At 44.7% G+C, this 18,825-nt stretch overlaps 1 protein-coding gene across 7 annotated transcripts in view; it reads right to left on the reverse strand.

Annotated features, from left to right (window-relative positions):
- Positions 1–16,101: 16,101 nt before the first annotated feature.
- The window catches only part of LOC100146242 (ATP-binding cassette sub-family D member 2), a 59,161-nt gene continuing 56,437 nt past the window's right edge, over positions 16,102–18,825 (reverse strand). For 4 of the 7 annotated variants that reach the window (XM_070237019.1, XM_070237016.1, XM_070237017.1 and 1 more), the window contains one exon: positions 17,488–17,851. The gene's annotated coding sequence lies outside the window, so the exon portion shown is untranslated. Of the gene's footprint in view, positions 17,852–18,825 lie in introns of all 7 variants that reach the window. The other 3 variants (XM_070237018.1, XM_070237014.1, XM_070237020.1) reach the window with 1 other exon arrangement.

Below are 18,825 nucleotides of genomic sequence, written 5' to 3' on the forward strand. Positions count from 1 at the left end.
CCACCCTTGTATTGGGACAGGGAAGTGTCCTTGGTCTCCTCTCTTTTCAGACCACACCCCTAGGTGATGTCAGCCCCATAACACCACCTCGTGGCTGATGGCTCCCAGTTTTCTGCCTCCAGTCCTGGCACTTCTTCATCCTTACATTGATCTCTGCCTTGGACGTCTCCCTTAAATGTCCTGCTATCATTGAACTCCTGAACTTCATCCTGAAATGGGCCTCCTTTCCCGGTATTCTCTGGTTTATATGTCGGCCACCTTTGGCCTGTTGCCTTTTCTATGAAAAAGGTTTATTGGTGCCCCGTCCAGCACTAAGCCGCACAATTGAGTAGTTGTCACGGGGACCGTATGGCCCGCAGAACCTATGCTATGTACTGTCAGGCCCTTTACAGAAAGAGTTGCCGACACTTGCCCTAGTGCATTGTGTGCCCCAGTGCCCACTAGTGCACTGAATGTCACCACACCTCCTGGGTCACCTGTCAGGCAAATAAATGTTCAGAACTGCACAGAAATTCTTCTAAGCACCTACCAGGTACCTGTCTACTGTCAGTGTGAACATTTGTAAATCAGCCAGCTTGGATTTCACGTGGTCATTGGATACTCGCAGATGCACGGGCTGGAGTGGCCGCTTGAACCCCTGCCCAGCTGTTCCTTGAGGAAATTCATCAAAGTGTTCTGCTCTGCTAGATCTGGTGAGGGCTAGCATAGAGGGAGCCGGGCACAGGCACGGGGTCTCTGAGATGTGCTTGGGGCTCAGGGAAGGCTTCTCTGACATGTGACACTTGGGCAATCTTGCTAACAGGCAGGTAGAGATGCGGGGCGATAGAGAATTCCAAGAGGGAAGAAAAATTCTTAGGGGACACCTAACACACTGGCAGTTTTATCCTTTAACTTAACATTTTTTGTCTATGGATTGGAAAAACACAATATCTGATTCTTAGCAGCAGAAAAACTCTACCCAGCTTTTATTTTTAAGTTAGGTAGTGAATGGCTGTGTATAGATCCACATGTTCTCAAGTCCAGAGTGACTGTGGTGTTTAACTCAGAAGCCCCTGGATGCATTTCCATCCAATAGATGGAGTAGGTTGGTTCTTCAAAGCTTTAAAAAACTTTAAAAGCAGCACACTCAACTTGTTTTGCTTAGCGTAAACTCATGGCCATCTTTCCCCAAAATAGACAGTTTTGTTGTAGGACGTTGAAAATCTCTTGAGGCATCATTTCCCACACCGTTACTTGTAAGTTCTTTAATTTTCATTATACTTGTTCATCTTCTCTTACAATCTTTTCAAAACTCTGACTGCTTTTGCATTTTTGGACATGCTAGGATTCATAATACTCCCCAAACCACCACAAGATGGCAGGACACAAATATATGACCACCACTGACTGTGAAGACCAACTGTTGGAGACAGGCAGCATTGACTGGCTTTGTTCTCATATGGGCAAGACCATCATTCGAAAGCTTCTGTGCAAGTTTGGGGGGATCACAGCTGGAGGACCACTGCAGTAGAATTTGGGGAGCCCTTCTAGGCAGAAACCTGAGAAAACTGGTGCTTTAGGAAGACAAGTCTGGGGGAAGGTGGAGTGAGGATTGTGGAGGAAGGGAAAGAGGAGAAGGTGAAAGGAGACCAGTGAGGAAGCTAGTGCAACAGGGTAAGAGAGAGGACGACAGCCAGAGCGAAGACAATGGCATTGGAGACTCATTGGAAAAAGTATTTAACACCATATGTAGTGTTGAGGACAAAGAAGAAAGAAAGAGACCAGTCGAGGAGATTCAGGTTATGGTTGGATGTTATTTGTTGAAAAGGTAACAGTGGTTCTTCATTCTTCCATTGTTTTAAAATGCTTCTGTTTTTAAACTTATAGTTCCTATATCTACCTTTTTGCTGGCTTCCTCTTCCAATGACATGACATTGTGTGTGTGTGTGTGTGTGTGTGTGTGAGTTTCAAGACCACCCTGTGTGAGTATCTGCGGATCTGTAAAGTGGTTTAAATCTGGGAGAGCTGCTGTCCTTCAGCTTTTCTTTTTCAGTTATTCTTGCCTATTTTCACATCAAAATGAATTTAGGTATCACTTCTTTTCTAGTTCTTAGAAAAATTCGTTCATAATTTTGGTTGGTTTGGAGCTCATTCATCCAAATATTTATTGGGTTTTTGCTAGGGGCTAGGTCCTGAGGATACAAAAATAACTAAAACTCAGGCATTTATGGTTTAGTAAATCTGTGAACTAAGCCTTGGGGAGAATGGACATCTTTACAACATGACACATCTCTTTATAGACACAAAGCTTTTATGTGGTTCATAAGTTTTGTTGTTATTGTTGAGAATAGTACCTAATTAGGTTAGCTGGTGAACATGGGTGATATTAACGTTTGTATATATTTATTTACTTTACAACGTATTTAACTCATATTGATAATTTTGTTACTTCTTTGAATTTCTATGTATATTATCTATGCTACGTTTTTATTTCTTCTTTTCCTATTATTTATTTCAGTGCCTTCTTTTTCATTCCTTCTTTAATTGGTTAGACTCTCCAAACAAATGTGTAGCATATATTTGTTTGTAGCAATATTGTATAAAGGGCATGTGATTGCCCCCCTATTGGGCATTCCAGAAAAGTGATGAGGACTGTGTAAGTCCTGCTGAAATGCAAATGTCTCATCTGAATGGTTCCCTATGCAAATCTACAGGCATTTTTCCTCTTTTTTGGGCCACATCCCTTTTAGTATGTCTGAAATTTGAACCTCATCCTGTGTCAGTCATAAGATTGGCAGGTGATCTTAAAGGCAGAATACTGAATTTCTAGTCATCCAACTCTATGGAGAAAATAGTGCAGTGGACTCAGATGAGGAAGGAATTGGAAGAGAAAGTTGAGAAATGGTGAGAGGAGTTTAAATGGTGCATATGTGGCAATATGTTCAGATAACTTCTAAAGAGGTGGTCAGCAGGTCACACGGCAGTGGACTTCTTTGGAGTCTTTGAATCTTAGAGCCGTCTTTAGGAATAGAAACCTTGTTTCCCGCTGATTTAGATGGAGCTCTGACAACCCTCTCCCCAGAAACAATCATCTACACTCAGAAATTGGCATATCATTTTATGGACTTCCTAGACACCCTCAAGCCCATGGACAAGAACCCCAGGGTCAAAGAAAATCCATTTACGTGTTTGGGATCTCAAGAAGCCTACTCGTTATCGGAGATGCTTAGCTACAGTCCCTATGCTGGGAACTGGTCTCTAGAGATATGCTGTTTATGGACGTGTACGTCCCACGTCTCTGTGTGTGTTGTCCTCTAGCCTCCAAAACACACACTTGAGGTCAATATGAGAGCCTTCCCCCAAAACACAGAAAAGCAATGGACCACATATACTGTGGTGTTCCCCTAAGATTAGTACCATATAGCCTAGGTGTGTAGTAGGCTATACCATCTAGGTTTGTGTAAGTGCACTCTATGATGTTCACATAACGACGAAATAACCTAAAGGCACATTTCTCAGAATGTGTGCCTGTCATTAAGCGACGCATGACAGTATATAGTGAGATCGTAGTGAGAAGATGGATCCTATATGACCACTAAAGAGAGCACACTAAGGAGATCCCGGGTCACTTCAACCACTGTAACGTACAAATACAGAGAGCACACCACCGTGCATTTGCTCTGGAGCCTCTGATGCCGTCTGCACACAGTAGCTGACTATGCCGCAGTCAAACCAAGAGCTCAGGTGAGCCCAGCAGTGTCACCTGAGCTGTATCTCTTGGGCAGGAAGATCAGAAGGTACACGGGTCCTACAAACATTTGGGATCATATCTAAGAAATCTGAATTTAGTTGCCAGCTAGGGCCGCTGCTGGGAAATGACAGCTTCCATCACCTGGACATCTTGAGAACTCCTGATCTGGTGGGAATTAGAGTTCAGGCAAAACTCCATTTATCAGCGGTGACTGGGGCATCATCGCAGACTGACAATCTGAAGAATGTGTCCAGCCTCACTCATCAGGCTGTCCTGATTCCTTAAAGCTTTAAATGACATCTCCTTCCTCTCGGATCAAAGCCGAAGTCCCTTGCATCACACACTAGGCTTGGCAAGAGCTGGTTCCTTCTCCTTGTTCACTAGGTTCCAGCCGTACCAGCCTCCTTTCCATTTCTTGAAAACGTCAGGACCCTTCCTGCCTCCAGGCCTTTGCACACTCTGTGCCCTCTGCCAGGGGCTCAGGAGGGCTTTGGCTAACCTAACTCCTCTTCGCTCTTCAGATAGCAACTCAGATGTCATTCTTCTGGGAAATGTCTCCACACACCTAAAGGAAAATTTTTCTTTAAGAAAAGTTTTCTTGTTAGTACCTATCGCTTGTCTCCACAGCAGTGAAGTATCTTTATCGGTGTCGTCCTCTTGCCTGTTTATGATCTGCCCCCACCGCTAGCCTGTAATCTCCAAGAGGGAAGCAGCTGTCCAGGATGCTTCCTCTGCTGTGGTATCCCTAGTGTTACACACAGTCCTCGGAATATAAAAGTACTCAACAAATATTTGCAAAATGTCTGAATGAACCTTCAGAACACGCTTGCTCACGTTAAAACTAATCATCGATGAAACTGGAGCAGCTCAGTCCAACTCGACCCATCGCTGGCCCATAGCCAGGGCTCAATGAATATTTGTTGACCAACTGGCCAGTGTGGAAGGAAGTAATGGGAGATGTTGTCCAGACAGGCTTATTGCCCTTGGTATCTCCTTTCCAGTCCACCTCCTCAGCCGCAAGCATCCCATAAACATCTGCAACCTATGGTCCTCTGGGATGCTCTCCAAATTCTGCCTCCAGGACACACCAGCTTTGTTTGGCTTTCTCCATGTTGCTGATTATCTACTTTAGTTCCCCTTCCTTCTCCTTGTATGCTTGGTGGACCTGACGATTCTATTGCTGTTCCTTCGCTCTGCACTCTGCCACTGGAAACAAGTCCACCATCCTCTGGGACTCTGATATCAGTTCTTTTCTCTGTGTTCTGAAGCCCTGGACTAGTCCCGCTTTCTTGCTCGACTGGTCTTTAGAGACCACAGTCCAGACCAGAGAGTTCAAACATCACTCACAGGAGGGGAAGTCAGATGGTCATCATCTGCTGTGATTCCTATTGCTATTTTGGACATTTAACTGGTCATCAATTAACTTATAAAACCAGAAAACAGACTGGCCTACTTTATAAGTGTGCATCCAGGCAGAGCACTCAAGCCAGGCCTCTTTGTCTGGCCAGATGGGTTTTTGTGGATGGGTTACCTTGGCCAAGGGCCGCTGCAGGCATTGGCCGGTTATCATCCTCCAAGTGGCCAAGTGTGGTGTTGGCTTCATTTCCCGACAGGGACTTGTCTGTGGGAAGAATTGTGAAGTGCCGGGGAAACCAATGGCCGTGGCTTCCTGGGACCCGGGAAAGAGTTAGGGCTCCTGCCCCCATTGCCTCTCGGCACTTCCTCCTGGGCACGTGGGCTGCTGTGCAGGCACGGTGGCTTCAGGCATATGCAACCCCCAATCCCAGGCATTAGCTGCAAGCACCTCTTTGTTTTCAAAAAGCACATTCCTATTTCTCCAGTTTGGACAAAATACACAGAAGAACCTGATGTGAACTTCTAGGGCAACGGGCTTCAACCTTCACTGCATATTAGAACCGACCGAGAAGACTGAAAAATTCCGGAGCTCAGCCCCATTTAGGCCAATGAAAAGAGACTCCAGGCCTCAGTGTCTGGACGGCTCCTCAGGTGATTCCAGTGCCCACCAAGTTGGAGCCCTGCTGACCCAGGCAGCGCCTCTACCAGTCGCTTGTGCATAAGAATCCTCCACAGGATGCATTACAACACAGCTTCTGAAGCCCCAGCCCCAGAATGTGGAGTCAGTGTTTCCAGGGCTGGGCCTGAGAGGAGGCGTTGTTAACGAGCCCCAGGTGATGCTGCTGCTGCCTGTCCACGGACCACACACTGAGCAGCTCTGTTCCAGAGCTTTGCTACTCAGTGCGCAGTCCGTGGAGCAGGAGCTCGGGCATCACCCAGGAACTCATTAGAAATTAAAAATCTTGAGCTGTCCCAGACCTGTTACATCAGCATCCGTGTTTTAAAAAGGGCTCTAGGAAATCTAGTTGCACAGCAAGGATCGAAAAGCATTATCACGTAGGGTGCAGACGTGCAGACCCTGGGCCAAAGTTAGCTAGCAGATGTATACCACCTGGCTTGCACAGTACTTTTAAAATTTGGAATTAATTTACACTTTAAAATTGGGATTTCTGACTTCTCTTGAAAAACTGGAAGATCTAGCAATACTGGGCGTCTGTTCTCACGTGGTGACAACTGGAGACAGAATGGACGTGCTCCAAGCTGCTGCAGAATGACTTCGTTCACTCAGGGTGTCTGCAGGGCCTCTGCTGGCCCTGACATCTGCAGCTCCTGGTTCATGCCCTCCCCTCCCCGGTCCCTCCCCAGCCGGATGACTGCTCCCAAGCAGTTTTTCTTGAGCCCACCTACTTTATCTCTTTGTACTTCACTCTACTCATCTGTAAAATGGATCGATAGCACCTATTCAGGGTTCTGATCTGGATGAAATGGAGATGGAGGTCACGCTTTAAGGTCCATACCTCTGTTTTACACACGAGTTGTTCCTATAACCAGAGTTTCCCCGAGCAAGATCCCTGGACCAGCAGCACTAACATCAGTGGGGGAACTTGTTAGAAATACAAACTTTCAGGCCCCACTCTAGACCCAAACGCTTGATGAATTACCAGGCATTTCAGGAGAGAGTGGAATTCTGCGTGGATTTCACCAGGATCAAAATCCCATCATGAGCTCCATAATTATGTGGAGAAAGTTCAACCAAGATCCATGGGTGACTGATGTTTTGCAGGTGAGAGAGACCAAGGGAAAAGGCTAGTGTGTGTGGGATGGAGCCTCCACAGCTTACTTCCTCCGGCAGCCCGACACCTCCCAGCTGCAGGCTCACCTCTGCACCCATCCTGAGCCAATGAGCTGGGCTGAGACTTGGTGTCTGGATAACCCACCCTGAGTCTGGGCGTTCACAGGCTCATAAGACAGACTGCTGCTACTTTCACCACATCAGCCCAATCCACATAAAGCGTCTTCTGCCTCAGTTTCCCTAGCAGGCATTTGAGATCTGAATAGACAGATCCACAGCCAATGCCATTGCCATCTGCCTGTGCTGACTTTGGGTACTGCCTGCTGCCTGGGCTCCGCTGATCTCACTCTCTCCATTGGATTGGGCTCCTCAGGTCACGCTATTTCCTCAGCGGAGCCTGAAACTGCCGCCCCCGTTGAATCACTGTACATTTGGGACTGGGCCAGCTCTAGAGTGAGGTCAGTTTCCTTGACCCCTGCCTCTCCCTGTCTACACTGGCTGAATTCCTGGTGTCCCAAGATGCCTATGACCAGAGCCTGCCCAAGTAATAGCAGAGAACTGGGGACATATGGCCTTTGGAAGGGAAACTGTGATGTGACCACACACTATTCTTATGGTAAGAGACGTGGCTGCACAGAAAGTTCACACCAAGATCTTCTTTTTCTTGGTCAGGAGCAGAACATGCATAGAAACAGCAGTGAAAGCGAGGCTGGGAGAGAAAATGGTTTCCTAAAGGTGACGATAGGTCCATGTTGGGCTGGATTGCAGAAGGATTCCTCAGGAACTGTTGCTCTGGCAGTTTTTAAAGAGTGAGTCAGCAAGAATGACTCTGCCTCCTGGGATTCATTAGGTTTAATACTGATGAAAACAGGGCTGGACTATGTAATTTTTCAGAATTACTTCTAAGCAGAGGAGTCAGGCAATAATGATATTAATAATAATAGCAGGATCATCTTTTGAGTGACAGACACTCTTCTAGGTTGTTTCTATACATTCTCAGGGCTCAGCAAACTTCTGCCATAAAGGGCCAGACAGTAAATATTTTAGGTTTTGTGGGCTACATGGTCTCAGTTGTAATGACTCAAGTCTGCCCTCGAGACACAAAAGCAGCCACAGATAATAAGTAAAAAGATGCAGGTGCCTGTGTTCCAATAAAACTTTATTTATAAAAACAGATTTGGCACACGAGCTGTATTTGCTAACTCCTGCATTATCTATTGACTCCATGATACTGTGAAGTAGGTACTTTTACTATTCCTCGTTTTGCAGGTAAAGGAACTGAGTCTCAGAGAGATGAGGTAACTCGCATGAGATCCCAGAGCAAAAAGTGGTTTCCAACTCAGTATTCCAACTCAAGATTTCCTACACTATCATGGCTGGGTGAACACTTTCATGCCCAGAGGAGTTTCATCATTCTGGCTCCTCATGTCCCAAGTTCAGTTCTTCAGTTATTTCACAATTATCGGGCAGCCTCGACACAACTCTCATGGTCTATCATTTCATTTAACTATCAGGATGGCTGCAGGAGGTAGTTCCCATTTTCCCATTTCGAGCCTGTGGTCCCCAGAGGATAAGGCAGGATTGTCAAAGTCCACCCTAAGAGAGCAGCTGAGCTTGGAGTCAGACTCGGGGCTGTCTGAGCCTAAGTTCAGTGATCTTCCCTCCAGACCTGTTGTCTCCAGATTTTTAAAATCTTTCACAGTTTGTGAATTATCAAGTTGTACATGCCTTTTGTACAGGAATTGGAGTGATCATAAAGTTACTGACAAAAAATCACTCATGATCCACCACCCCAAAAATAACCTTTGCTACTAATCTGACGCTTTTTCTCTATCTTGATCCATGCTCATTCTCCCACACGATGACATACTAAATGAAACATTTCATATAATTGTTACTTATCACATAAGATTGGGGGCATTTTCTTATGTTATAAAATTTTAAGAAAATCACCATTTTAATGATCACATATTTTTTCATCATTGGATATAAGAATTTTTTAACAATTTAGATACTTTCTATTTTTCTTATCATAAATGCTTTGATAACATTCTTGTACAAAAGACTATGAATCTCCAATTATTTCCCCAATTTAAATTCATAAAAGGAGAATTATTGTTCCAAAGGGTATTATGCTTTAGAAGTTCTTTATACATTATTGCAGATTGGATTGTTTAGAAATTTGTGCTCATTTAGAGTCCCATCAGTAGGTCAGATATATCTAAGCCCAAATCAACAATTTTTTTAAATTAGATAATTTTGTGGGCTAAACTATTACAGTTCTAGTTTGATTTTTATTAAGTAATGAGGCTTTGGGGTTTCTTATTGATTTGTCAGAGTTCTTTATATATTAAGGACTTGTTTTTCTGGCAAATATTACTCCCAGGTTTTTATTCGCCTTTAAAATAAAAATAAACTCATCTCTATTAACTTGTCACCTTATTCACTGCAAAGCATACTCAGATCATTAGCATTCAACACATTCAGCAGCAAGAGGAGTAGGAACAACAAAGGTTTCTTCTGTGAGTAGAATTTGCCAGGCGGCTGGGAATCGCAAGCAGAGGCTTAGCTGCAACCCCCATCTCTCTGGTACAGACCGCAGACTTGCCGGGCTGTGCTTCCACACGTGTGACTCCAGGGTAGGAATCAGCCAGGACAGGAGGCAGCTCGGAGACACAGAGAGGACCTTTGAGGCTCATTATAAGCAGTGAGCAAGGAGCTGTCTATGTTCAAAGAACAGCCGCAAGGCACTGAGCACCTCACCATTCTTTCAAATAAGGACAAGGAGGAGAAGAACAATGTCATGAAAACCTCTTTTAGAAGACTATGAAACTGAAGGCTGGCGAGAACTTCATTTTCATACTCTTGGGTGAAGGGAGAGAAAAAAATGCTTTCAGGCCTGCCGTTTTCTCCCCTCAATCCTCAAGATTATTTTGAGGAAAAATAGTCCTTCATGTCCGGTAAATCCCTTCTTTGTGAACAATAATATTTCACTTTATGTTAGACTGGGCTAGGGTGGCATTTCCAATCTTAGCACTAATGACAATTGGGGCTGGATGATTATTTGTTCCTGGAAACGAAAGAATGAATAAGTGAGTGATCTAATAGTTTGTACTTAAATATTTGAAGAATTGTGATATGAGAATTCACCTTTTGTCCCCCTTGTCGGTGCCTACAGCTGAATTAATTACAGGGAGAAAGATACTGGGATCCGTGTGAGGAGTCTCTGCCATAATGACAACTAGGCAACAACGGAATGGTCTCACTCCAGGATGAATAAGCTCGTGCTCACTGGAGGCAGTCAAGGAGAGGCTGGATTGTTCTCAGGCAACATGCTGTGCAAGACACTCACACAAAAGATGGGGAGTTCACAGTTCAAGGGCATTTTCTATCCCTGAGAATCTATAAATCTGTGTTTCCTGCCATCTTTCTTTTTTAATATTTCATATTCAGGTATTATTTCCCCTACAGGAACTTATGTCTTTTAAAACAGAAGATAAACTTTTCTAGAGTGCTCAAAAATCATCACACACACTGCAAAAACTGGCTTTTTGGGAGCTCCACAGAGAAAACATGCTTGAAGAAGTAGAGTGAGGGATTTTCTGCAAAAAGTGACTGCATTTCCCCTAGCCGAGGACGGGAAGATTTTCATGGTCCCTCTCAGATACCGTGGGGTTGACAATGGGCAATGGAGCCGGTTCACTAGGGGGAAGGGCGCAGCAAGTGTGTGGGGGGGTATACCGCCCTCCTAGACAGCGTCCACAATCAGTGCTGCAGATCTTTGTTGACATTCCAGGCCTACCCCGAACTGAGGTCTAGCTTCCTGGAGCCCTGCATCTTCTGAAGGGCTGGCTCCTTTTCCTCTTCCCTCCAGAAGCCATGGTGACCAGAGGCATGGCTTAGCAGGAGCTATGTTTCAGCAAAGGACATGAGTCAGCAGAAGATGTAAGTCAGCAGGACCCATGGATGAGCAGGAGCAAAGGGTCAGAAAGAACCGTGGATCTCTAGAAACCATGAGTCAGCACGAGCCATGAGTCAGCAGAGGCCACAGGTCAAAAGGAGACAGGTTTCAGTAGGAACTTTTGTTCATCAGGAGCCATGGGTCCATAGGAACTACTGTCAGCAGGAACCGTACATCAGCCAGAGACAGTCAGCAGTTGGTGGTGAGGTAGAGGATAATAGACACACAGGAAGAGGGCAGCACCAGACTTTGAGGTGGCTGATGCCATAAGCAAAAGCTACAGGGTACCAAGCAGCTCAGGAGAGAGCATTTAGTAACAATAGGATCGATAAAATGTAGAGAGTCCGTCAGTCACCGTTATGACGAGGTGGGGAGCAATGTGTTTCAGAGCGGGGCAGCATAGCCTACTGTCTGTAGGAGCATGGAATCCTGGATGAGCTGAGCTTAAACAACATTCTAGTCTCTGTGAGAACTGGCAGCTTGGCAATTGAGGTTCTTGTCTTTCCTAATTTCCCAGGTATCCTTAGCATAAACCCCTATTACTAAGTATGTCTTTAGGTTGGATGCTAAAAAGGGAAATTCTTGAGACAAAGTATAAAGAGTTATTTTTTTAAGGTTCTTAGTATATATTGCTAAACGACTTTTCAAGGATTTGTATAAATTTGCTTTCTCCCACCTTCTAATTAAAATACTTATAAAAATGTATTCCGAAAGGTATGAAATTTTAAGGCAGGCTGAAAGCTGTTAGTATAGTTATCTATCAGGAGAAATTTCGAGTATAAAAAGTTCAGGTAGATGCTTGACGTAGAGCGAGAGGGCAAAGGAGACTGATATTTGCCATTGTGACTGTGCCTCTCTACCATGTGAGTCAGAACTCTGGAGTTTCAAGGGAAAGAATCCAATTCAATTAAGACTGGCTTAATTCAATAAAATAATTTCTAAGGGCTTGTAGCTTGCACATCTAGACAGTAGTGGGGTAGATTTCAGGTGCAGCTGGATCCAGGAGCTTGAAGATGTCAGTCACGACAAACACATCAACTCTTTATGATCTGCCCCAGCTCTGATGGTTGAAAGCCCTGACTGGCCAGGTCAGGCCCCTGTCATGTGCCCACTCTTGGAGCCAGATAGATGTTGAGGGAATTCCTGACCCCCATGCCACTCCAAGCTACATGACTTGGAATAGATGGTTTTAAAATGGAGATCAAATAGGCGAATCAAAACAGATGACCACAGGCCCATCTTACGGACATGGGGTCTTCAGGACACCCTTCAACTGGGGAGAAGCTGCATTTGAAAATGTTCAGAATGACTTGAACCTTCCCATCAGTTATTTCCATTTCATGTACCTTCTAGAATCTAGGCTATCATTTTCAATGTTACAATGTTACAGGCTGGGGAAGGAGGGGATGTACTTGCCTGTTACATCCAAGATGTGGAGGCCACAGAGATAACAGCCTGTGCCTGGAACAGCCATAGGAACAATGCGTGGAAACTTCTTTGAAGCGTCATTTTAAATAACAGCATAATAGTCTGGTACTTTTTAAAGATTTTATTTTTCCTTTTTTCTCCCCAAAGCCCCCAGGTACACAGTCGTGTATTTTTAGTTGTGGGTCCTTCTAGTTGTGGCATGTGGGATGCCGGCTCAGCATGGTCTGATGAGCGGTGCCATGTCTGTGCCCAGGATTCAAAGTGGCGAAACCCTGGGCCACCAAAGCAGAGTGTGCGAACTTAACCTCTCGGCCACGGGGCCGGCCCCATTCCTTTTGTAACTTAATAAGAATGTTTGCCTCCTTTATGTATTCAACTACATAAGTCTAACATTTTTTTACCAAATGATTAAGCAATTATCTGCAAATTATTCTCCCCACAAACGTGAAATGCCACTTTTATCCGATTCTAAACTTCCGTATCATTATCTTTGATCTAATTCTAGACTCTCCAGTCTGTTCCATTGATCTGTGTATTCCTACGTCACCGGTTTGCTGTTGTAGAATACACAGCAGTATCTATTCAAAGCTCCTTCCCCCTCATTTTCCCCTCAAAATTCTCCTGTTTCTGGCATAACATTCGCACAGATGACAATTAGGAACTTGTCATCCGGGTCCAGAAAGTCCTATTGGGATTAAGATTGGAGAGGATGAAGACTTTCCATCCAGGATTTGGATATCTATTTTTTATTTATTCAAGTTTTTGCACACCTGTCAGGAAAATTTTATAACCTCATTAAAGAACAAAGAAAAAACTATTCTTCTGAAGTTCAGGTCATTCAACTCTGACCGCCTATTCTTTGCATATCCCTTTCATCGGATGACATTCTAGACTTTGCCTGGTTATTTATTTAATTCTTGGCACACATTTTTCCTCTCCGTCCCAGCCCCGTCGTCATCTGGGCTGGTTTCACTGGCCATGCCATGCATCTCAGACCTGGGACTCCCTCATCTCCAGTAACCTGACCCTCCACTCCAGCTCAGCCATCCACTGACCAAAGCAGCCTCCAGCTGGTCATCACGCTCACACTCTTCCACTCTAAGTTACTAATTCAAGCACACAAACTTCCTAAGCTTCCAATTCACTGCCTCAAATATTTTTATTACTATGCTCTTTCACTTCTTAGGTACCACCAGTTCAGTGTTTCCTGGAGCCCTCAGGGCCCATTCAAGAGAAAGAAATCACACAACTTATTTGAACAGAAACAATTTAATACTAAAAAGTGTTAACTGGTATTGAGAAAGGAACAGGCAAAATTCTAACCTTAAGGGAGGGTGCAACTGCAGGAAGCAGCTAGTACCACTAGAAAGGGGAAAACAAAGGGAAGAAGTTGGGCGTGTTGAATCATGGAAGCTTGGAGGAGGGCCCATGGGCCCAGGGCCCAAATCTCAGAGGAGGGGCACTGCTGGCTGCTGCGGCTGCCTTGGAGAGGGTGCCATGAAGCTGCTTCTGAGAGGCTGGAAGAGCTGCAAACTGGACTCAACTGCAGCTTCCAGAAGGAAGCGTCACTGACAACATGGTGAAGCATTGCAAGGGGGATGGTCGCAGCAACAATGGGAACACGGGAATGAGCAAGGCCCTTCTCCCACCTTCAGCCTTGCAATCATCCTCTAGTGTTCTCTGTCTCTCTCTCTCCCTCTCTCTCTCTCTCTATTGGGACAGTCTAATAAGAAACCGGCTGGCCATGCAGAAATGTCATTTTCAGATTACCAGTCCCAGCTCCAGGTGAGTTTGAAGCTGGGGCAAGAACTTAATAATGAACCAACTCTGACTTTCTTTCCATCCATCATCCCGGCCTGCCTTCACTTGCTTGTCTGTCCAGCCTGGATTAACCGTCCAGCACTTCAGTTTACTCTCTGGCTGGTATCATAAACTCATTAGCTTCCAGAGAGCAGACTGGTATCACCGATCACCAGCCCAACACTGCCCGACATCTTACCACATTTCTCCAGGCAGCTCGTTTCCCCGCACTCTGCAGACTGCTTTAAATCTCTGCTCTTCTCAAACTTCCACCTCCCCTTTTTTCTTTTGCTAGCTTCTGCCTCAAAGATAGAAACTTCTTCTCAACTCTCTGCTAACAAGCCAATAACTGCACCCACCCCCACCCATCCTGTCTCCTCTCTCAGAAAGGTGGTGCTCTTCTGTGTGAGGCCATCACCTGCTCCTCTTTACTGCATCCCATTTGCTTCTTTCTGGGAATTTGAAGATTCACCTTTCCCCACTTGATTCTGTATCTTTGCTCTCTCCCTGTTTACCAGGTCCTTGCCTTTGGTGTTTCATAAATTTTAACTTTAGTCACTAATTTTTGAACAAATTACACTCAGCAAAATGGTAAAGCCACTTTAGAAAATAATTCGGGAGTTACTGTAAAAATAAACATACCATTATAATATAATTCAGCAACCCCACTCCTGGCTCTTTACCCCAGACAAAGGAGAACACGTACACACAGAAATCTGCGTGTGAATGTTGATTGCAGCTCTCTCTTCACAATCGTCAAAAACTGGAAATGATACAAGTGCCCTTTGGTGAATGCATAAAGAAACTGGTACGTCCATACAGGGGGGATACTGCTCAGCAATAAAAAGGAATGAATCGTTGAGACACACAACAATGTGGAGTAATCTGAAATGCATTTTGCCAAGGAAAAGAAGACAGACTCGGAAAGGGATTTACTGTGTGATTCCATTTACACGACATTTTGGAAAAGGTGACATTATAAGGACAGAAAAAAGATCAGCAATTGCTATCAGGAATTCTTTTGAAATTAGGTAGATAAGCCTTTTCCACTAAAAAAATGCTCACAAAAGGCTCTTTCGGATCTTACCCTCCCCTGCACGCTACTGCCACTGTGACTCTGACTTTCATAGCAAATTTTATCCAAACAGTTTGTCTACACCCATCTTTTCCACTCCCTCTCTTTCCATTCACTCCTCAAGCAACCTCACTCTTGCTCCAGCATTGTCAAACTCACTGAGCATTTCTCTGTACTCGTCTCTCTCATCCTTGCTCAGTAGCAGCCCCAAACAGTTGACTCTCCCCTCTTCACTCAGTTTAGGGAAGAGGCTTCCTGCCTAGACGGGGCAAAGTCAGACTCTACCCTTGAGTCGGCTCTGTCACTGCCCCAGCGTCTGCCACAGTTCATGCCACAGGCTAGGAATGAACCAGTGAACATTTCTGGAAAGGAGCTTTGGGACAAGTAACTAGAAAAGGTGGCACTATCCCAAGTTTTCAGAAAAATTCTGTTATCTCCACTGCCTTGCACTTTATGATTCCTTGTAAAGACCTTCCTACCGTGTATCCTCAACCATGGAAGAACAAGACAAAAATGAATTGTAATTGCACAAAAACTCACAAGGGTCTCTTATATATTTATTTAAATTTTCCCCTCTAAATACATTTCCCAGAAGGATGGACTTCTTCTATTGAACCTTGAAGGAGACGCCTTTTCGTCCCTGGGACGGGTTCAGATTCTGGATTTGTTGCACGTTCTGTGTATCTTCTTTGAAACATTGGTGCTGAACCACCGAGCAGCAACATTACTCATTATCCTCAGGGTGTAAAGCAGTCGAAGAGTCATTAAGGACTCTCCATTTGGAAAGCAGCCACTGCCCAACAAAGGGCCTCTTCTTGCCTCAGCCAGGAGGAGAGGCACAGTCGGGGCCCTGGGGCCCTCTCTGACTCGAACCCGAGCATCACTGATGTCCTGGAGACTCCACTAAAGCAGGCGTACCCCTAATCTCACCCAGTGACAAAGCTGAAGCAGAAGTCTGCTGAAGTGCCAACAGTTTATTTTTATCTTTTCTTTAATAAGAACTTGGTAGGCTTTTCTTTGTTTTAGGACATGGGGCTACTATAGGGCAAGAAGGTGGAATTGGCTTAATCATGCAGCAGAGCCAATGGGATTTAAGGGACCTAAATATCCCCCCATCAGCCTATCTTCCATGCCTAAAATTCCACTGTGGAATATACATTAAGTACCTTATGACATTAAGGAGTTGTGACCTAAGAAAAACAATGAGAGGGAGGGAAAATTCATTGAACCTGACATACTAACTAGATCATACATGCAAAGTGCTCAGTACAGTGTCTGAAGGATAAAAAGGAGTCATAAATAGTAGCTGTTATTTCTATTACTAATAACTGCTGGACCGTTCACTAAGCCAATGTTTCTTGACCATCTACTTGGTGTTAGGATACCTTGCTAGATGTTGATAAATTGCCAGAATCTCTGTCTCAAAAGGCTCCTGTGATCAGGGCAAGAAACCCCTCAGATAAACAATTAGAATTCACCCTCACATGTGCTCTCTCTAATAGGACATTGAGTACCAGGTGGGAGTGCAGGAGGGAGCAGCCTGCGCTGCTTGTGCAGATGGGACACTGTGCAAGAGAGACGGGTCAGGAGGAACATTTAGGGCGCTGCCAGGTGAGAATGAGGGGAAGGGTGTACTGGGCTAAGACTGCATGCAAAAGGCAAGATGACATGAAAAAAAAGAAGGCAGGAAAACAGAGGAACAATAATGAGTTCAATGTGTTCAGAGCACAGATTTCATCAAGGGCTAGAGAAGAAAATGGGATTGGAAAAATATCCTAAAGGAGGAAGTGCTATGCCTGGTGAACGGACTTAACCCAGTAAGAAACATGGGTCCAAGTGCAGATTTTTAAGCAAGAACACAATAAAATCTACTGTTTGGAAAGACACATTCATTGATATCAAAGGACGGGGGTCAGCAAACTATGGCCTATGTGCCTAGTCCAGTCCTTTGTCATTTTATTTTCCAGCTCATGAGCTAAGGATGATTTTTGCATTTTCACACGGTCGAAAACCAATCAAAAGAATGTATTATGGCACAGGAAAATTAAATGCAATTTAAATTTCAGTGTCATCCATAAAGTTTTAGTGGAACACGGCCATGCTCATTTGTTTACACCTTGTCTATGGCCACTTTTGTGCTAAACAGCAGAGATCATTAAAAGTATTTACCATCTACCCTGCACAGAAGATGTCTGCCAGCCTCGGGTTAAAGGATATAGCTTAGAGCAGAGAGAGAAGAGAAGGCAGGGAAGCCAGCGTGAAGGGCAGAGGGAGAAGCTTCAGCCATGTTTCTCCAACCTGAGTCATGTACAAATCCCCCTCTGAAACTGCTCCAGGAGCTCTAGTGTCACTGGAATTACTTTTATTCAAACATAAATTAAATATTTACAAACAGACATCCTGGTAAAACTTCCTTATTCTTTTAGCTCTTACACAACTCTAAAACCAACACAAACTTAAAAATCAAGTATAAACAAAACTACAAGACCAGTCCATTTCACGTTAACGTCCTTAATTTAAGGTGAGGGACGATGTCTTTCGGCTGCAACCAGATGTCTGCGTCGAGGTCCCAGGCCAGCCCCAGATTCATCTGAGTGTGAGTGCAGGTATCTGCTACCACGTCTGGGTGATGACAACGATCTCACAACATTCTCTGGGTGCAAGCACTCCACACGCCTTCATTCACGTAGAATGGCGTTGGCAACATTTCTGTAAAGGGTCAGATAAACATTTTAGGCTTTGCAGGCCCCTGCTACAACCACTCAATTCGCCATCATAGCTCAAAAGCCCTCAGAGACAGGCCATAAATGGGTGAGCACGGGTGTGCTCCAGTCAAACTTTACTGACAGAACAAGCAGTGACCAGAATTAGCTCAGAGGCTCTGGGTCAACCTTTGTTCCAGGGCAAAGTGGAAAACTGGTGGGATTTCTGTTCAGCTGTGGACACACCCTCGACAGGCCAGGAGACCGCTGTGGAAGGAGGAGTCACTGCCACAGCCACCCATCGGATGTATTCACAATGACAGGCTACACGCTGGACTGGGGCCACAAGCCTGGACAGCAGACAGCGTCACAGCACTATCACCTCTTCACTTCACATCTGTATTCAAACCAGCTCACAGCAAGAATGACTATCTTGCCACTTCCCTTGGCCCAGAATGGGGTTTCCACCCACCGGCCCTCAACCTCAGGAGGCTCAGAGATGCCTGCAGGTCCTCACCACTTGGTTCCTGCTGGGACATCCAGAAGGGCTGGGTAATTATGGACTTTGCACATTAGCCACCAGAGTCCAATGCATACTGACAGAGTCTGAGCGCCATGCCGTTATAGTGCTGAAACTCAAAACGCAGTAAGAAAGGAAACTTGGCAACAGTCTTTTTAATTTGGTACCTTTTTACCCACACTGCGAGGCATTTGGGATCAGAGTTCTGATTCTCTTTATGAAGCTCTTCTATATACAGAATCACAGCCTACCTTTAACTTGGAGCCTGACACTCTAGAGAATTTTATTATTATTATTACGCTTCAATTTTAGACAAAAAACACATTTTGAAAGAAAAAAGTGCCAAGAAATACTATAACTTGGATAAGAAACAGTTTCATTTATTAGAGTCTTTCTTGTAGGGAAGAAACCTTCCCCACACATGTCCCCTTACATGGCTACTCTTCTCTTCCCAAGACAGT

Source organism: Equus caballus, chromosome 16, assembly GCF_041296265.1.
Source record: "Equus caballus isolate H_3958 breed thoroughbred chromosome 16, TB-T2T, whole genome shotgun sequence".
Classification (NCBI taxonomy): domain Eukaryota; kingdom Metazoa; phylum Chordata; class Mammalia; order Perissodactyla; family Equidae; genus Equus; species Equus caballus.